The sequence below is a fragment of the Panthera uncia genome (assembly GCF_023721935.1).
Source record: "Panthera uncia isolate 11264 chromosome A1 unlocalized genomic scaffold, Puncia_PCG_1.0 HiC_scaffold_17, whole genome shotgun sequence".
Taxonomy (NCBI): domain Eukaryota; kingdom Metazoa; phylum Chordata; class Mammalia; order Carnivora; family Felidae; genus Panthera; species Panthera uncia.
The window spans coordinates 45,283,403-45,303,053 of NW_026057577.1; the positions used below are offsets into that span (position 1 = coordinate 45,283,403).

The 19,651-nt window shown below is 46.3% G+C and overlaps 1 long non-coding RNA gene and 1 pseudogene across 1 annotated transcript in view; one reads left to right on the forward strand and one right to left on the reverse strand.

Moving 5' to 3' along the window:
* Positions 1-19,651, forward strand: part of LOC125935667 (uncharacterized) — a 134,977-nt gene that overhangs the window by 62,343 nt on the left and 52,983 nt on the right. The gene's annotated exons all lie outside the window — the stretch shown is intronic.
* LOC125935864 (uncharacterized) lies at positions 4,305-4,399 on the reverse strand (annotated as a pseudogene).

Here is a 19,651-nt window from a genome sequence, read left to right on the forward strand (position 1 = left end):
ACCTATTAGTAGAGACCTATTAGTAGACGTGGCTTTGGCCCAAAATAGATCAACATTAGGCCAGACCTCAGGTCCCTGTTTTCCTTAGTTTCCCCCTGGCAACTTTGAGTCCAGTGTACTAAGTACCCAGCTGGCCCAGTATTCATTTTGGGCAAGTGGGCCAAATTAAAGCAGGGCCCCTAAGAACCACGTGAGATGTCCTAGGTTAATTAAAATAAAGTACAGTAAGGGAAGAGCTCATGGTCAGCACAGGAGGGTGAGAGCCCAGGGGGCTCTTATTCCTGCCTAGGTCCTGCCATTTGTGTCTCCCTGGGCTTTATCATGATGGCCTGAGATGTGGAGTGGCAGAGGGGGGACGGTGGCAAGATGAGAGGGGATTAAGGATTAAGGATGCACAGTTGGGAAAAATAGAGAAGTAACTGTTTTCAGTGGTTCTCAAACTTTCATGGGCAAAACAATGCAGATTCTCTGGCTCTGGTTTCAGAGTTTCTGATGCCATCTGTCTGAGGCCCAGGAGTCTGCATTGCTAATAGGCCTGTGACTCTGATGTAGGGGTCAGTCCGTGGACCCCTGGTTATAAAATATTGGTCTAGGTAGGAGGGTACAAAGAGAAGATGGAAGAACTGACAGGAGGGGAGAGAATTTTGCCCGAATCATCTTCACCCCTCTGAGAAAGTGCCATAGTTGTTATGTGTCCTTCTAAAGGCCCGGCTTACCTGGGGATGCGTCTCCAGGTGGCAGGTGGCAGGCAGGGGGCAAGGAATGGACAGATGTGAAAGATCCCCTCACCAGAGGAGTGTTTGGTCACAAGCACATGTCCTTAGCTCTCCCCAGCACGTCTGCTAAGTGTTTGCCCTGTCCTCCTTATTGCATCCACCGCAATCAAAATTTGTCACTCCCCTGTCCACCTCTTCCTTCTGACAGCCGAGGAATCCTTCTGTGAGGGGAAGTCTGAAGGAGATGGGGGTGCAGTAGGACCCTGAGCCCAGGCTGCTCCAAGCATCTGGGGAAAGAGAAGACTGTCTGGAGGGGCCCTAATGCCTCCCTCCACAGCACCCCCACCCCCTCCCAGAATAGGGAAGGTGAGGCATGGGCTTTGATTAAGCTGTCTCAGGCGCACATGGCCTAAGTCAGGCTGGGGTCAGCTGCGCAGTGTCTGGCTTCTGAAGGCCAGTCTGTTGGGCGGGTCGGTGTGCGACAGGTGCTGTGAGAGCAAGTGTTCCTCATACCGCTTCAGAACTGAGCACGCGCTCAGTGGGGACCTCCTGACCCACTGGGCTTTCTCCACGTGCTCCTCATGCCTTTACCACGATGCAGGCGGGGTGGTGGGTGTGACACATGTGTATATAGTTCAGCACAACAAACACTACTGGGTCACAGGCAAGTGCCAGGCACTGTGCTGGGCGCTGGTGATACAATGATGAAGGGAGTTTTCTTTCCAGTTGGCTTGACTGTGCTCCCAGAGGCTATCAGTGATGTTGCCCTGAGGGGAAAGGCTAAGTCTGGAGAGGTCACCTGGGGCTCAGCCGGTTCCCCAGCTTCATGCAGCCACCTGGTATAGAAAGGGAGCCTCATGGCTAGATGGATTCAGGTATGGTTTGCAGGGTGAATGTGACTGAGGGAAAAAAGTGACAGGGCTTAGGACTGTGGATCTCAGACTGGGGTGTGCAAACCTCCAGGGGCTGTGTGAGACAACCCACCCGGAATGAGCCGAGAATACCAAAGCTCTTACTGTATTGGTCATTCGAAATCTTGTCATATATGCCTTTCTATTTTTGCGGAATGTTCTAAAATGAAGGAAGGTCAGTCCAGTAGTAAACTTTATGCAATTTATGAAGGAAGGAAGGAAGGAAGGAAGGAAGGAAGGAAGGAAGAAAGGGAGAGAGGAAGGAAGGAAGGAAGGAAGAAAGGGAGAGAGGAAGGAAGGAATGTCAGAGATAGGTGGTCAGTTATGTTTCTTGTTTCACGTTGGATGTGTATCATGAAATGAACTGACAGGTCATGGGTTAGAGTACTGCCAAAAGAGTGGCTGAAGCTCTGGGTCCTGGAGTCTGGGCTGGAAGGAGAAGGAAGCAAAACCTTGAGGGAGCCGAGAAGATGGGGAATGTGGAGAGAATGGGGGATGGCAGCGCTCCACCTGATGCAAAGTCAGAGTTAGTGGATTTAAGCGAACGAGGTCTTAGGAGAGGAAGATGAGATCAGAGAGCCAGAGGAGGACTGAAACTGCCTTGGGTGGAACAAGGCGGGTGATTCAAAAACCACCTTGTAAAACAGGGCAGGGAGGGAAGGAAGGGGAGTGGGGGCCGGTGCGGTGGATGTACTGTCCACGTGGACATTAACGTGCCTGACTTGATGGCAGATTGCAGGATAGAAAAAAAGATGGTAAGCCACTAAGGTGCCTTTAGAAGGTCTGTGGGGGGGTAGTGGTGGGCAACCAAGTGGCACAGGGAGGGAAGGAGGGATTGACTTGAAGGAAAATGAGTAAAGGTCTCTTTGAGGAGAAAGGAGGACAGATCTGGGAGTCTGGGAAGAGTGGAGAGGAAGGAGCAGTGCCCAGGCTCCAAAGGAAGCAGGAAAAGAAATTTCCCTACCCCTAGGCTAATACTGAGGAGGTTGCTTACCATGGAACAGAGTTCCAGAGGGATGGAATCAGGTGTGCAGTGGGAGTAGGTGTCGGAGGAGGGAAGGGGAGCAGGCTGGAAGGAACCCTGCCCGCACTGGTCAAGGCGTGGCCTTCTCCACGGTGGGGAGGGGAGGGAGGAGGAGGCGGGGCAGGGGCCTGTTTGGTGGGTTGCAGAATAAACTTTGAAATCACAGGTGGCATTAAAAAAAAAAGGAATATACAAATGACTTTTTCGTTCAAAACCACAAAATATGTTATCTATAGACATGCACAGTGACAGCCATAAACCATCCTGTACCTTGTCAACTGAAACCCATAACCTGTTCTTTAGTTTTCAGTTTCTCTGACCTTATTGGTGAGAATCATACTTTCAACTTCTGGTAACAGTTCATTAGTAGCAATCATGCACGATCTGAGGCATCAGAACATGCTACCTCCATGCCACCTTCACCCACCGTGCCCATGCCAGGCTCCTCCTCCTCTTCGGGGTCTTCGAGATCACTGGTGCTCGGTTTCACACAGCAGGGAAGCAGCCCTCAGTACCTTTAATAGTGCCGACAGTACCTTTCCCGCCCTAGCCGCAAAGTCTCGGAGCGAAGCATCACAACCAACTTCGGAATGGTTTTGCCTAACGTTCTCAGCTGTCAAGGGCCCTTCTGGTGTTCTTGGCAAGGTTATTGCAGACAGTTTGAATGTTTTCAAGAATAATTTCTGCATTGGTTTTTGAAATCTTCATTCATTGGATTTAGTGAGTCCAAAGGTGAAACACATGGAAGCCAAGCCCAGCCACCTCCTTAGCAAGATGCCTTCTTCAAAACCAGCTGTAGCAGCCCCCAGTTGCATCGGGAACGCTTCCTTTTCATTCACTGTACCTCAGTTGTCCCGCCAGACTGCAGCATGGCTGTTGTATCTGAACATTTGCCATATGCTCATTCAGTTCTCCCTCTTCGTCCTCACTAGCAGCAACCTTTCTTGAATACATTTTTCAGCTTGTGACTCATCACCTTTCCCTTTCAAGAGCGAGGAGTCATCTTTGGTCTCAATGAATTCTACTTTTCTGAGGCCAAATATCTTCAAGATTTAGGGTCAGCCGCTCTCCAAACACCTGCAAATGCATTTAAAAATGGGTCAGTTCCAGGGTAGAGTTTTTCTTTTATGATACCAAATGTATTCATAATACATTATGCAGGTGTTTTGATGAGAATCCAGAAACATCTTGAGACACCATATTTCTCAGAAATGTGAGAATTTAAGACCATTGCTGTTCCAACAAGTCTTGTGTATAGAGCTTTTTATTGCATTCATTTGCATTATTTTGTTTACTTCTCAGAACTCTGTCAATTAGTCGCAACTCCATCTCACAGATGAGAATGGAACACAGAGAAAACTCACCTAAAGTCACACACTAGGAAGACGGTGGAGCCAAAGCTAAGCCCGGTGTTCTCTACGCTAGATCATTCTGCCTTTCAGGATTAAGGGCCAATCAGACAATAAGGTCATTCCACAACCAGGCACCTGGCAGGTTAGAGCTGAAAGAGACCCCTTTCTGTATGTAGTTCAAGCCCTACCTTCCTAGATATTCGGTAAATGTATCTAATTAGAAAAAAAAAATGTGAATCGTTTGACTGTATACCTATAAATATTATCCCTGGAAAGAAAAGGAACATTTGGTAAATGTACAAAAGATATGGGAAAAATTTGCATGTTATCCTTGTGGAGGGACCATGTTAATCTTGTCTGTATTGTTCCGGTTTTAGTATACATGCTGCCGAGCACTCTCCAGAATATTTTAAAATGAATATACCACGATAGAAAACACCAAAATGTATCACATATAGTAAAGGTCAGTATTGTTTTGTGAGACTTTTGTGTTGGTTGCATATATTTGTAGATACTGCGGGTCATGATATAGTATTTATTTCATGCTGTGGATTGTGCTAACAAATGGCGGAAGGCCACTGGTGTGGTAGAAAAAGCACTGGAAAATGGGCTCAGTTACTGGACTCGAGGCATTGCTCTGCCAGTAACCACCTGCGTGAGCTTGGCCAAGGAACTTAACCCATCAGGGCTCCATTTCTTCATTTTTAAAATGAGAGGTCGAGCTAGATGTTTTTGAGATCCCTTTCCCTAAGATTCTATCATTCTGGTGATTCTCTCATGGCATCGATGAGGCACAAAAGCCTTTGAAACGAGGAAGGTGGGTGGAGAGAGGTGTCAGGAGCAGCAAGGCAAGCACGAGCCGGGTGCAGACACACAACTTTCCCACAACAGCTGCTGCCCCGGTGCTCATTCTTGCTGCTTGTCATCATGCTGGTAGCACCCCAAGATGTTGCCGCCACGAGGGTGTGAATGATGACCGTGCTTAAATCCAAGTTGGAGCCTGTGGACAGCAGTGGAGGTGAGGACTGCCAAGCACACACACCTGGTACCACTCTTGGCACTGCGAGGTGCTCAGAAGCAGTTCTCGATGACAAGCATGATGAATATTCCAGGGAGGAAGCAAGGGAAAGGCAACCTAAATAGAAAAAGTTGAAACTCAGGAGCCATATTTCCTCTACAGTCTATGCAGCCCTAGAGTAATAAAGGTTTTCCTTAGAAAAAAAGAGGGGAGCAATTTCAGAAAATATGCAATGTGAAATGTTTAGTATCATTCCTTTTCTGGTGTATACTAGCACTTAGTTTTCTGTAAAGAACAGGGACCAGTTATCACTTCCCACTCATTTGATGATAAGATGTAAAGTTAATTTCATGGTGGAGAAATACCCAAGAGATTGCTTGCTTTCCATTAATATAGAAGACATTTTTGACACAAGCACATAGGACGTGTACATGTACGCATACACACATGTACACACACGAGAGCTGATAAATACATTAAATGTCTAAATTATTAATTGATCTTAAGACAGCATACAACATGACAAGCAACAAGGTTATCTGTGTGATATGCACCCACATGTAGAAACTGAGAATGTGTTTTTTTTTTCTCACATAGAGATGTAATACCAGAAAACATTCTGCCTTTGAAGAACAAGAGTACAAAGGTGTTCCAACAATTGAAGGTTACAGTTTTGCCCAATTGCTTATTATTCATTGCACTTGGAAATAGGACATGGAGGGGACAATAACCTTTCCCAGCCTGGATCTCTTTAGCATGCTTTAATTTAGTGTTACCCCCTAGGTAAGATTTAACAAGATGTCTCTGTTGGCCTGCAAAAACAAAACAAAACAAAACAAAAAAACCTGGTTGACAAGAGCCTTGTGTGTCAGGAAGCAGATCAGAAGTGGACTTGGTTATTGTTAAACACTGTGTACTTTTAAAGAAGTAGATTAATAATTTAAGGCATTTTAGTACTTGTGGAGAGCCCTGAACTGACAGCTCTAGGGCCCATTGCCTGTCTGCAGCTCAGGTGCATCCTGGGTCTAAACATGGAAACAACCCCATAGATGAGACTCTTCCAGTCACTCCAGCTAGACTGAGGAGAAGACACAGCCTGGTGGTTGAGTCTCACCATGACTGTGGCCGTGCGGCAGGCACTTCTGAACAGAGTCGGGAGGAGATGCACTTGCTAGACTCTCCTTTTTGTGTAGGTGACTGGAGAAGTTTAAGAGATGAATACTTTTTGTCATAACCTATTGTGACAGACACTAAACGCATGAGACTACTGTGGAATGTTGATGTAGCGTCTTTGGTTGGTCTGTTTACTTCCAAAAGACAAACACAAAATAAAACAAAATCCAAAACCAAAACAAAAATAACTCCAAACAAAGTCCCAGCCACAGGAAAAAAATACCCAGCCTATACTAACCGAGTGGCCGTTATTTTTGGCTGTGGGCTGGGCTGGTGAGACGCTGTTTGGCCGGCTGTCACTGTGCACAGCCGTCTGACTGGAATTTTCGTGAGCTGGGAAAGGAATGGTTATATTTGGCCTCTGGAAGGGAAGTTGCTGAGATAGAAAGGCAGCTTTGGGTCATAGGGTTTGAGTCCATGCCAAGGGGAGGGGAAGCGGGTCACCCGTTTCCAGCTGAGGAAGTTGGTGGGACAACCAAGCTGAACCCTCTGGTAAGGTTGTGGTGGGGAGCCTACAGGGGAGTGTACCACACATCCGGGCTGGACTGCTGGAGAAGCTTGTTCCGGTCCAGTGAGCCCTGCTGCCCCTGGCTGAGCCGGCCAGGACGGCCAGTGCCTGCAGAACAGGATTCACTGACATCTGTTTTCCTTTGCTTTGCCGCCAGTGCTCAGTGTAGGTTATCTCCTGGTATTGATTCATGGAAGTTTCCGTGTAGTTTACTAGTTATCATTTACACACCCTCTGTTCACTACTAGATCGTGGGTGCTTCTGCTTTACCTTCAGGATCCTCAGAGCTTCCACACACCAGGACATTTAAGAACCAAAACAGCATGAGGTTGCCCCCTTCCCCCCCGTGCACTCTGGGTTATGTATATATAAAGTAAATGATTAAATCTTCAGTTGTGTTATAAAGAGAATGACACTTGAGTCATGATAGAAAAACAAGATTGTTGTTTATGAATACACCACTGAAATATGCATTTTGTAAGGCTCATTGATTTATTTCCAATTCGAGAAACCCCATAGACATACAAAATGGTTCATTAGGTATTCATTATACCTCCTTAGCTGCTTTTATTAGAAGTGCCCCTGGTGCCAATGGCAAGGTTGATGGTTTCAGGGGCTGAGTCAATGCTTGAAGCTCATCAATTTCTCATAGGCAGCTTTGGTTTAAGGTATTTCGATGATTTTATAGAAATGTTTTATCCCATTAAAAGCTATAACTTAAACTGTGGTGCGGGGTAGGCACACATTCGATGATGAATGGCTCTGTGTAAGAGATTTCCAATTTGTCAAATCTGCATTAAAGAACTATATTTGAAATTGGTTGGAAGGTTGGGTGAATTCTCCAGATGAAAATGACATTTGTTTTATGGATCCCTCTGAAACAATTCCCCCAGAGTTTTCATTTGAATAAATCGTGTCCAAGTTCAGCACTCCAGAAACACCTAGCCTGGTAGAGTTGTGTCGGATGCTCTTCTGGTTCCTCCTTTTAGGAAAGAGGGCTCAGTTTTCTGATTTGTAAAGGAGGCAAGACTAGATAACCTGGAGGTATGAAGCTTTATACCCTGTCATTCGTTTCTTCATTCATTCATTCATTCATTCCACATGTATTTATTGAGTAGGTGTGGGCATGTCCTCTCACTAAAGAAATGGCAACAAAACCGAGACCTCATGCTCATGGAGATGATATCCTAGGAGAAAGACAATAAACAAAGAAAATCATTTCATAGATTGGTAAGTGCCCTGAAAGCAGCAGAGTATTGTGATGGTAGGTTGTTGGCAGGTGGCCCCGCACCTCTCTGAGAAAGGGTCACTTCAGCTGAGAAGCCACTGGAGTGAACATCTGAAGGAGCAGCATTCCAGGAAGAGGGGCCCGCTAAGGCCATTGTGTGGCAATGCAATAGTGTGCTCAGGGAAGAGAAAGGCCTAAGTTTTTTCTTCATGGGTCTTCTTCCCCCACCTCTAGAGCTGTGAATATTCTGCTGCATGGAAATAATGAGACCAGGGGTGTTGTGGGACATGTGTAGAGTGGAGGGAAGTGAGAGGGAACCCCAAAATTGGGGTGGATAGCCATGTTAAGGTAGACTAGGGTATGCTGCAGTCATGAATAACTCCACGTCTCACTGCCTTAACCAAACAGGATTTCCCTGCCTATGTCATGGCCTGATTTGCGTCTGATGGTGCCTCTCTCTGCAGGGAAGCAGATTCTTGGTATCATGTGTCTCCACCATCTTGAAGTCCTTTCTTTGCAGCCTCATGACTTGGGAGGGGAGAATAAGTAGGAGTCTGGATTAAATGTTTTAGGGGCCAGGGATACACTGGCCACTTGACTGGAATCCAGGTTCATGACTCTAAGTATAAGGGAGGCTGGAAAACATGATCTTGCTGTGAGCTGAAGGAGGAGTAGCTGAACTGATAAACAGTCTTGCCCACAAGAAAGGAAGGAGGAAAAGAGGGAATGCATTCCCTATATCCCTAAAGTCTTGCACAGCACATGTTCCTTCATGGCCAGGAGTGCTGGCAAAGGGCTGAGTTTGTCCTCACAATGTCCTTACAATGATGGTTTCTCTCCATCCCACCAGACAATACACAGAGAAGGGGGGAAATATCCTAATCAGCTCTGGAAGGGAACTCACCTAGATGAACCCCCAACTTTAGGCTCAAACTCAGTCATTTCACTGCCTGTTAAGAGTCTGGAGGAGAAGTCGCTTTTGATGCTAGAGACTTCTAACTCCTATTGCCTGGCCTTTCTGGCTTCCTTCTGTCTGATTTCACCCCATGTTAATCCAACCCTACTGTTCATACCTCAGACCATCCACTCTAGCCAGGCCTGACTTCTTGAGGCTTCCCACTCAGCAGAAAACAGATTTTGTCTCCTGTGTTCTCCCTCTCATTCTCTTGCAATGCCTGAATGCTCCCCTCTATCAAATCCTACCGTCCTTCTTAAGGTTTATTTATTTTTGAGAGAGAGAGGCAAAGAGAGAGAGAGAGACAGAAAGACAGAGAATCCCAAACAGGTTCCGTGCTGTCAGTGCAGAGCCTGACATGGGGCTCGAACTTAAGAACTGTGAGATCATGACCTGAGTCAAAATCAAGAGTCAGATGCCCAACTGACTGAGCCACCGAGGTATGCCAAATCCTATAGTCCTTCTTATCTTTGTGGAACCTTCCTTGCCTTCTCAGACTTCAATGGAGTATAATCACAAAGAGGTTGTATGTCTCTTCCGTTCAAGCTTCCCATGCTCAGGTGGGTCCCTATTTCCCCCTCCTTTAGAGACATTTCATGCAGATTGCATTGTTTTCTGGATCCCTTTCAACTATTAGACTAGCCTCAATTTTGAAAATGAGGTTTATTTTCAAGTATTAGAAGTCCAGTCCAGTCTAATGTAAACCTTCAGTCTCACCTTCAACTCGGAGTTACCCTAAGTTCAGGGTTGTGCAGTTGAGAAAGAGGGGTTGATTTTCTATTTTCCTTCCCTCTACCTCATGCCCCTGGGGGCTCTTTCAGGATTCAGGTTGGTATTGGTCAGATTAGAGGAAGAGGGGCAAAAAAATAAATCTGACATCAAGAGTCCCTACAGGCTAATATAGAGAGGCCACACAGGGCAGTCCTTTCTAGCAGGGACCATCATCTGTTCTCTGCTGGGGTGCATTTTGGGCTACTTTGAAGAACCTACTCTCTCTAATCACATAAACCTCATCCATCCATCTTCCTGCTCTGCTCTATCCACTCTGGCCTTCTTTCCACATCTCAGTGTTGACATGTTCCTTTCTGCCTCAGAGCCTTTGCAGTTTCATCCCTCCAGCTGGGAGCCTCCCTCCCTAACCCCTCGACCAGGTAACTCCTAGTCATCTTTCAAATCTCAGCTCAAGCATCAATTCTCTGGACAACCCTAACTTGAACTCAGCTCAGGGAAGCCTCCAATCAGGCACTCCCACAGTCATTAATGAAGTCATTGATTATGTACATAGTTGTTTAACATCTGTCTTTCCCACTTGAATGTGGATTCCAAGAGGGCTTGATAAACAGACATTTGTAAGAATACGTGGATTTTCCCAATAAGCTCACAGGCACTATGACGTGCCAAGCAGATAGTAGGTATTCAATAAATACTTGTGGCACTGACATGAAAAGGAAGGCAGGAGCCATCCCTGTTAATCCCTGGATTAGTTATATGACTTAGCACATAGTAGGATTTCAGTAAATTTCTGTTAACCCAAGTGTTTTGAACAACCTGTTCAGAGTTAACCTAAATAATGGAGAATTGGCTGAAGTGCATTTCTGACCTGACCTATGTCTTATGGGTGTTTCTGAATGTCATTCAAAGAGTTGCTGTGTTATCTTTGGTAAGCCAGACCACTCCTCCGCGGACTTCATATTCCAAGGTTCAGGAGGAATATGTAGCAAAGGGACATGGATAATGTGATCATAGATCCACAGAGTGACGAGTTCTAATAATTTGTCCCTTAGTTCCCTTCAGTACACTTGTATCTCTGTCAGCCTAACCAATCCAATCCTTGGTTCCCCAAGCAGGGTCCACCATATGTACCTTCAACCTGACTTGCATGAAGACTTGTTTTATTAGTCACAATTAGTTGCAGGTGCAAAGACTGAGGGCACAACTAACTGTAGCTGGAATCACCTCCTCACATACGAAATTAAACACTTGCACACTCAGAATTAGGTTCAAGTGGCTAATTGCACCCAGAAGTAGGTAATTGCAGGTGCAATTAGCTGCAAGTGCAGTTTTTCACCCGAGACTAATTGCTCCCAAAGTAAGGAGATAGGGATTGAAAATTCAGCACCGAATGGATGTGTGGTTATTGCAACCACCTGTGATTTTAATAGTCCCCCCCCCCCCACCGCCCCCCGACTTACAGTATGGTGGCCTCCCTTTGGTCTTTATGAACAGTTAGGTTGCTAAGATTTTTTGTATATCGTTCTGCAGGATTCTTTTTTCAAGTTGGGTTTTTATTCCCTTGCAAAGTACCTCTTCTTGAAGAGTTCTGGAATCCCCAGCTTTTTAAAGGACACATATTTCTCTACAGTGGATCTTCACCTAAAGCCCCATCAGAAATAAGAAATGGTCAATAAGTTGGACCGCTTAGTGGGTGCTAACTTCCAATTAATTTTTTAACACAGTTTCTTGAGGATTGTCATTTGAACATGATGGATGAAAAATTTCTTCACCTCAAGTGAGGAAGAGATGGGCTCTCCAACAAACTACCCAGAAAAGCGTCTTTACTAGCAGGTTCATTCTGACATATTTTTTCCTAATAGCTTTTCTCCAATACCAGTATAGGATTCCACTCAAGAAAACAAAAACCACCATAGTGTGTTTTAAAGTCATTATAAAATTAAAGCATAATTGGAAAAAAACAATGAATTTTAATCTAAATTGCATTCAATAAAACTAACCAAGGAAACCAAAACTGTTAATACCAGTCCAGAAAGTCTTTTGATCATATGAACATTATTGAGGGAAGGAGTTGATGACCATAGTTGTTTTGACAGAGAGAATTTAATAAAGGCACTTAGTTATATTGGTATTAGCAGGCTGAAGTGGCAAAAAAAAGGAACCCTGAGGTATCTCAGAGATAACTGCAGGAAGCACCTACCACCAAAAGGACTGGGGAAACAGAGGCAAGAGGCTGGGTTGTTAGCACCTAGAAGCTCGAAGAAGCTTCTGGAGCAACTGTAGAGCTGTCATGTAGACCTCGGGTGGAGGGAAGCTGCCTGATGGCTTACTACCTCAGCAGCTTAGAGGGGGTACCACACAACTGAGAGCCAGAGCTCCAAGGAGAGGGCACTGTCTGGCAGTTCCCGGTGCCTTCGGCACTTAGGGGAGAGAGCCTGCAGAGTGGGACCCAGAGCCCTGAGTAGGGCTGCCACCTAGGTAGTACCACACTTGTGAAATGACAGCACGTGTTCGTAAAGGGGGTGATGCCTTCAGGGTGTACCCCGGAGCCTGGGGCTTGTGGTCTTGGGTCAGATCAAACCTGGATGCAACATGTCTTTATATAAGATTAGGAAGTGACAGGGGTGCCCGGGTGGCTCATCTGGTTAAGCGTCTGACTCAGTTTCGGTTCGGGTCATGATCTCATGGTTGGTAAGTTTGAGCTCTGTATTGGGCTCTGTGCTGACAGCATGGAGCCTGCTTGGGATTCTCTCTCTCTCTGTCACTCTCTCAATCCCTCTCTCTCTGCTCCTCCCCTGCTCTCTCTCTCTCTCTCTCTCAAAATAAATAAATAAACTTAAAAAAAAGTTTTTTAAAAAAGATGGGGAAGTGGCAGCTGCAGAAAAGAATTTCTGGAGAAGGCATGTAGGAGGCGAAGTTGAGCCTGTGTAGGGTGTATGCTTTCATGTGTGTCTTTTTTCTTTGTCCAGCATTTTTCTTTGCATGGCTTTATTCATTTTATCATGAAGCAGATTGCATGGGGAGGGGGGAGGGAGGGAAGGAAAGAGGGAGAGAAAATATGACTGTCATAATGAATACAAGCCAGCAGTGGCCTTAAGACGGTGATCTTAGCAGGTGCCTCCAGCCGGCCCTGCCCAGGTGTCTGTAGCAGATTCCACATCTGCACATTCACCTGGCTGATCCATATCCCCTCTTCCTTCTTGCTGCCAGAGTTCAGGGCTGCCTGAAGTCCACCTCCTGACTTGTGCAGAGTGCTGACTCCTCCGCGTCCCTGCTTAGTCATTCCGAAGTGGGAAGGGATCCCACCAGCTAAGCTGGTGGCAGCCTCAGCTGAATGCCAAATCTGACTGGGCTGTCGACCCCTTTGAACTCCCTCTGGCTGCGGAATCTGCTATTGTTTAGATCCTGTGGTGTGCAGAGACTGGCGACAAAGCCCGGTGGTGAGGAGAGAACGGGAGAGAGATGGCAGCCCAGGGGGAATGGAGCGGGGGTGGGGGGTGGGGTGGGAGGACTTTGACTTGGCCTGGGCAGCGCTCGGAGGGTCCAGGGTGCTCTCTGCTGCAGGAAGGTGATGTTTACTTGGCTACAGGGCCAGCTCCCAATGGACTGCTTCAGCTAAGCATTTCCTTTTGGCAAGGGGAGCAAATGTTCCTTTGCCCTTATCACTCTGCTTGGTGGCAACTTAGGCTTTTCAAGAGGGGACATAAATATTAGGGAAAGTTGGGTCACCTACCAGCCATTTAAACCAAGAAAAATAAATCTTTCCTTCTCAGGATAACAAATAAAACCACACGAAGGAAAGTGCTGGATACAGAGAAAGTAACAGCTTTTAAGAATCTGACTAACCTACAACAGTCACTAAAGCATTTGATGGTGTTTTTTCCCACCCCTCCCCTTTGCAGATAGTTTATTGTTCATTCATTCATTCATTCAATCCTTAAGTGTAAGTTGAGTGCCTACTGTTGCCAGTGCCTTGAGATAGGACCCCCAGCAAGGTAGATAAAACATCCTAACCCCGGGGACCTTATATTCTAAGGGGAGGAGGGTCAGCTATCTCTTACATAAAATTTCTTACCATGTTTTCACTTGTCAATCAATCCTCATGAGCACTTTCCTTATTATTATATCATCTTTGTGCCCATTATCCTGATGATTGCTTACTTTTCCAAGTGAATGAGTCAGAATTTATTTGACCAGCTCACTACAGTCGGGGATGAGCTCTCTTTCCAATTTTCACAGTTTTAAATAATGTGATAAATGTATTTGTGTGGGCGATTAAAAACACTTTTTTCTGTATTTTGGATGTTTTCCTCCTTGGCCATATCTCACAGTACCAGGCAGGACTCTTGGTTACAAACAACAGAGCCCAAATCTGGTAAACATAAGCAGAAAAGGAATGTATCAGAAGGCTCTCCATCCAGGAGCTTATAGGATAGACGGGAGGCTGGAGAACCAAACTCAGAAAAGCAGCAGGAATGAAGGGTTGAGGCACCAAGAGTATAGCCCAGGTCCCCTCCCAGAACAGTGTGCTAGGAGGCTGCAGTCCCCTTCCTCCTGGACACAGCTTCAGTGCCGTGGCCTCTTGACTCTACCCACATCAGGAAGAATCTTTATCTTCCTCAGACTTCTTTCTCACCCCCTCCCTCAAGATTCCGAGTTTAGGATGTGAGCTTGGGCCTGGCCTGGCAGATCACCTGCCTGCCTCTCTGTTTCTTACGAGCGAGAGGAGGGAATCCCACATCCTTCCTTGGCTGTCCTAGTAGGAGGTGGGGTTCTGCACACTCCCCCCATCCTCCAGTAGTGGTGGATTCTGGATAGGAAAAAGAAAAAATATCCACTACAAACACATTCCCTTGTTTATTCTATGTGTTTATTATAGGTGTGAGGGGAGATGGTCAGGGAGGGACATAGTTAAAAGACCATTCAATTTTGCCTGCCTGTGGAGGGCATAAATACTGCCCAGTAGTGTTGGGATATGAGCCGGGGTGTTGGGCCCCTGCACCAACCCTGAGGCGCTTAGCACTCGGGCCTGGATAACATGGGTCAAGTTTACCCTGATAACCGCCGTGTATGGGTAAGAAAACCGGGGCTTGAAATGGATCTGTGGCTTCTACGAGATCACACAGACAGGAAATGTGAGCCTTGAGTCTAGGTCTTCTGAAACCCACGAAGGTTACTTGACTCGTACTGCTTCCTAGCGCTGGGCTGGTGGCTGGTTATAAGGCGTGCCTGGAGCAATCTAGGCAAAGGCGCTTTCAACAAAGGGGCCTTTGTAACAAGCCTTTCTTTGTTTAGCCACCAGACTGTTCCCTGGAGTAATTAAGGCCTGTAGTTCTTAGATATAAGGCTGGCTGACATTACTTGACATAATACAGCAATCTGAGCTTAGATGCCAGTGCAGCGTTTGAAATGCATGAGCCAGGGCAGACCTTCTCCCAAACACCTGGGCGCTAGCCACGTGGCTGGATGGCCCTGCCTCTCTTGCCAGCTCTAATGATAAAACAACACCCTCTGGTTCTACGGGAAGGGGTGCTAGTGGCATGCAGCCCCTCTTGCTGTGGCGGTATCTCCAGTACCTGCAGATGGACGTCTGGCCCGCTGCTGCCCAGAGGAGAAAGGTCATAATCTTCCGTGCATCCATGCGTACAGGCGATGCCTGCCTGCATCTTTTCTTGCCAGTGCACAGGGCCCTTCTGGGGTGGTAACTGCTGTCCTCTGTCCTGAGAGATAGTCTCCGCTTAATTCCCATGGGGTTTTGGGAGCATGCATTAATATCAGCTTGTACTGTCATCTTTCCTCCTCTGTGAGCCTTCACCTTTGTGTTAAAAGTCCCTCATCTAAGGGCAGAAACACAAGCTTGACTCTCCCTGGAACTAGGAAATCAGCCTTTCATCGGACTTGTACCGCTGGGGACCATGAGGGTCACCAGACAGAAGTTCCATCTCTGCCCTCAGAGCGCTTTCGATATCTCGGAGGGTGGTGCCAATTTGGAGGGGAAGAGAGAGAAGGTGCTTTCTTTAAAGACAGTGCCTGGGTCGTGGCCTTGACCGATGGCTGTGCCTCTGCTGGAGGCCTTTGCTTTCCCTGACCCCCCAGAACACACTGGTGTACAGATCGTCTGCCTGGCAAATCAAGTCAGGCTTTTAGCTAGAAGTGGAACTTTGGCATTGGTAGAGTTAACATTTATAGATTCAACTATTTGTGTGTGCCCTTAAGGGCTCATGACATGAAGTGATTTTTAATCACGCTGAAGCACACATTTCCGTCACATGCGGGTGGGTGAGTCACTTCACTACTGAGAATCCGGCATCAGTGTTTCAACAGAGTTTGGGGCTCTCCAACCCTCCTCACCAAAGGCAATCCGTGAGGGGAACTTTATGCGTTAGCAATATTTGGGGATTTGGAGCATCGTGAGGTTCTCTGGCTGAGTCCCCTGGCCGAGGTGGTGAAGGCCCTGGTGTCTCAGGCTCACCCTTCACCACTTCCGCTTATGCTGCACGTCCCTCCTGAACCCTCAAGCTTGGGAGCAGCCTCTTGCAGACTCGCTGCACCTGCTCACCTCAGGACAGGGGCAGTGGCACAGGCAGGGCGAGCAGACCTCCTGGCTGCTGCGTGTGGTGTGGGACTGCAGTGTCTGCTGAGAATTTAAAGCCAATAATAAAATCGACTGTAAGTCAGTCTGCTTTTTATTATCCCCATGCCGGCAATTCTAAACAATGTCAGTGATAAAATACTCCTTCCCCAAAATCTTTTGTTGGTCCACGTTCTAAACAATTGCTGTAGCGACTGTTGAATTTTAATTATATACAGTCATAGAAGTGTGTGTGTGTGTGTGTGTGTATGCTTCAAATTAGCATATTTTATTACTTGTCTTTTAATAAATATTATATCCCACCTGAAAGTTAATCAGAAGAACTCCCAAGAAGAATAGTCCAGGATGGTTCGAGCTGGCTTGAGGCATAGCTTGTGTCTCCAGCCCCCCCAGTACTAGGTATTCCTATATTTAGATGACAGGTAAACAATGATAGCACAGTGATTGCAAAGCCAAGAAACAAAGCCTGAGTTAATTCAGTTCTGTCCTTGCACATGACCACTTGGTGTTTTGGGGTTTAAGATTTCGTAAATGCAAATTGTTTCATACACGACGTATTTGATTTTGAACAGCATTTTCAAAATTGAAGTTTATTCTGTCTAAGGGATTGTTTTAAAACAATGTTTAATAAATAATGAGAATAATAGTAATTACTGATTATTACAGGATTATCGCTGAAAACAATTTTGTCACCTGGAGGAGGGCATTAAAAAACATGATCCGCTTTGGGTGTCAGGCACGTGAGATCTGCCACTGCCTGTGCCAATTCAGACAAGGGAAATCACTCTAGTTAGTTGAAACAGGAGGGCATAAATAATCAGGTATTCAGTGGCCTACAAACGCTTTGAAGGGCTAGGGAAGCAGGCTGGAGTCAGAGCCCCTAGAAACAATTTCAGCTCCAAGAGCTACTATGTGCTCTGTCGGGAAGGCTGTACTCCCACCTTCCCACAGCCTCTGCCGTGACCTGGGCCAGCCAAGTCAAGACTCCGTGCCTTAGGGTGCCCTGGTGGCTCAGTCAGTTAAGTGTCTGACTTAGGCTCAGGTCATGATCTCAGGGTTCATGGGTTTAAAGCCCACGTCAGGCTCTGTGCTGACAGCTCAGAGCCTGGACCCTGCTTCGGATTCTGTGTCTCCCTTTCTCTCTGCCTCTCCCCTGCTTGCACTGTCTCTCTCTCTCTTTCAAAAATAAATAAACATTAAAAAAAAAAAAGCCTCCATGCCTTGCCTCTCACCCCACCTAACTGAGCTCTAAATAGAAGTCTTGTGCCAGTGCATCTAATCGGCAGAACCTAATCCTACCCGGATGTCTACCTGCAGAGAAGGGCAGGGAACTTTGTTTTTTGTTTTCCGGTGTCTCCAGTATGGGATGGTGCCCTGGAGAAGCTCGGAATGGAGGTTGAAGAAGCCAGTGAACAGCATTCTCCACACTGGCCCTGCCAGGTCTCTCCATGTCACCTTCCTTTGGTCTCTGGAGGGGTAAGGAAAGCCAGATTCTGTCCAATGCTGACTTCTGGAAATAACGGCTGTCTCTGCAGTCAGGTGTTTGCAGGGCAGCCATTTTTGTGCTGGTCCCCTCTCCTGTCCTCCGCGGGGATCTTTCCTCCCCCTCTTCCTGGGCTCCTCCTCCTGGCTCTCCTGGTGGGGGACATTGTGTGGTGCTCTCCAAATCTTTTTTTCACCAACTCCCTCACATCTTTTGGGGAAGAGTGGCCCCCAAACACCCCCAGCTCTCCAAGAAGTCACCTACTCACATACATGTGTTTTCATCATCATTGTTCTTTTACAGTAACTTTTTTTTCAGGGATTCTTACTACACATTTGCAGATTAATTGCAACCCTTGTCCTCAAGGAGTATTTGGTACCATTCTTGTAACATTAAAAATACTCTAATTTGCATCTGCACTTGGGCCCTGAAACCTCAGCTATCCTGTACCTTGGGTGCTTTTGAGTGATGCTGGGACCAAGGAGTAGGCTCTGTGACAATCACCTGGAGGGTGACATTGCAGAGGGTGGCAGGATGTGACCTTGGCATGGAAGCGGCAGATAAGGTTTGAACCCAGTAGCCATCCTGCAAGCCTGGAAGTAGAACCTGCTGGACAGCCACAAACACTATGTGAAACTGCTCATGAGGCCGGGAGGGAAGAGCCTATGGCAGTCTGCAGCCAAAGAGGCTGGATTTCTTTGTTGCAGCTTTTATGACTGTGTGGCTAAAAGACCATTACCTCTCTGGGAATGGATGTTACTTACAGTGATGGAGGTTCTTCTTTTTGGCCAAGTGGGACTGGGCAAGGAGCTGGCACAGAGAGAAGTAGGAAGCAGGATTTGTGGCATCTGGGATATTTTCCTCTGGAAATATTGCCTTTGAGACAGCATGAGTTGTTAGCATGGGAGGCTGACTCCTTTCTCTACTCCCCCTCACCCACAGCCGCCACCAGGATGCTCAGAAACGTGTCCACAGCCCTAAGCCCCAGCATGGAGTAGAACTGAGGAAAGGAAGTGGGTCCAGCATGTCTTTTTTCTTCCCCTTCCCAGTGACCCCCACAGGTTCACACCAGTCTTCTGAAGCCTTCTCCTCTTCCATCCCTGCTGCTTGCTAGTGGCCGGAACCTCGTTTTACTTCTGATAATGGGGTCAGAGAGTTTGACCCATAACCATCACCTCCACTGAATATAGGAAGTCTCACTTCCTTATTTATTTTTTAATAGTTTACTTTTTAAGTAAAAATTATGTATATTTAAGGTGTACAACATGATGATTTGATATATATATGCATAGTGAAATAATTACTACACTTGTTATGGAACATGGGTTTTTTTTCCCCAGAATTCCATGTCCTCTTCAAAGTATGCCTTCCCAATGTTTTATGAGGACATGACATACCACATATTCAGTTTTATGTATATAACATGTCTCTATTCAGTTCATGTAATACTTATTTGTATACATGTACAATGCTTGTGTGTATGTATATTTGTGCGAATGTGTATGCTTGAAAATAAGATAGCAACTTTCTAGCTCACCGCACAGTCCAGAATGACAAGGCATCTTGCCGATGCCTCCAACCAAGTAAGAAGTCTTTCCAGAAATGGGCATGGTCAAGATCAGGCTCTTCTTGAAAGATACAGCTAATTCTAACCGGCACATTAAGATTCTAAAGTTAAGAGCACATTGTGAAATGTGAATCGATGTGACATTGTCAAACAAAATGACCTGTGGGCTTGGGAAGTTGGCATTTGTAGGAGGAGGCCAAAGTGTGCATCTTAATCTTGATTTCCTTTCGGAATATTTCCTCCATTGTGTTCCTGACTCTGATTATGTTCTTGTGCAATCAAAATAGCTCTAATCTCCTGGACAACTAACTAACTAACTAACTTCCTCCCTTCCTTCCTTCCTTCCTTCCTTCCTTCCTTCCTTCCTTCTCTTCCTTCCTTCCCTCCCCCCC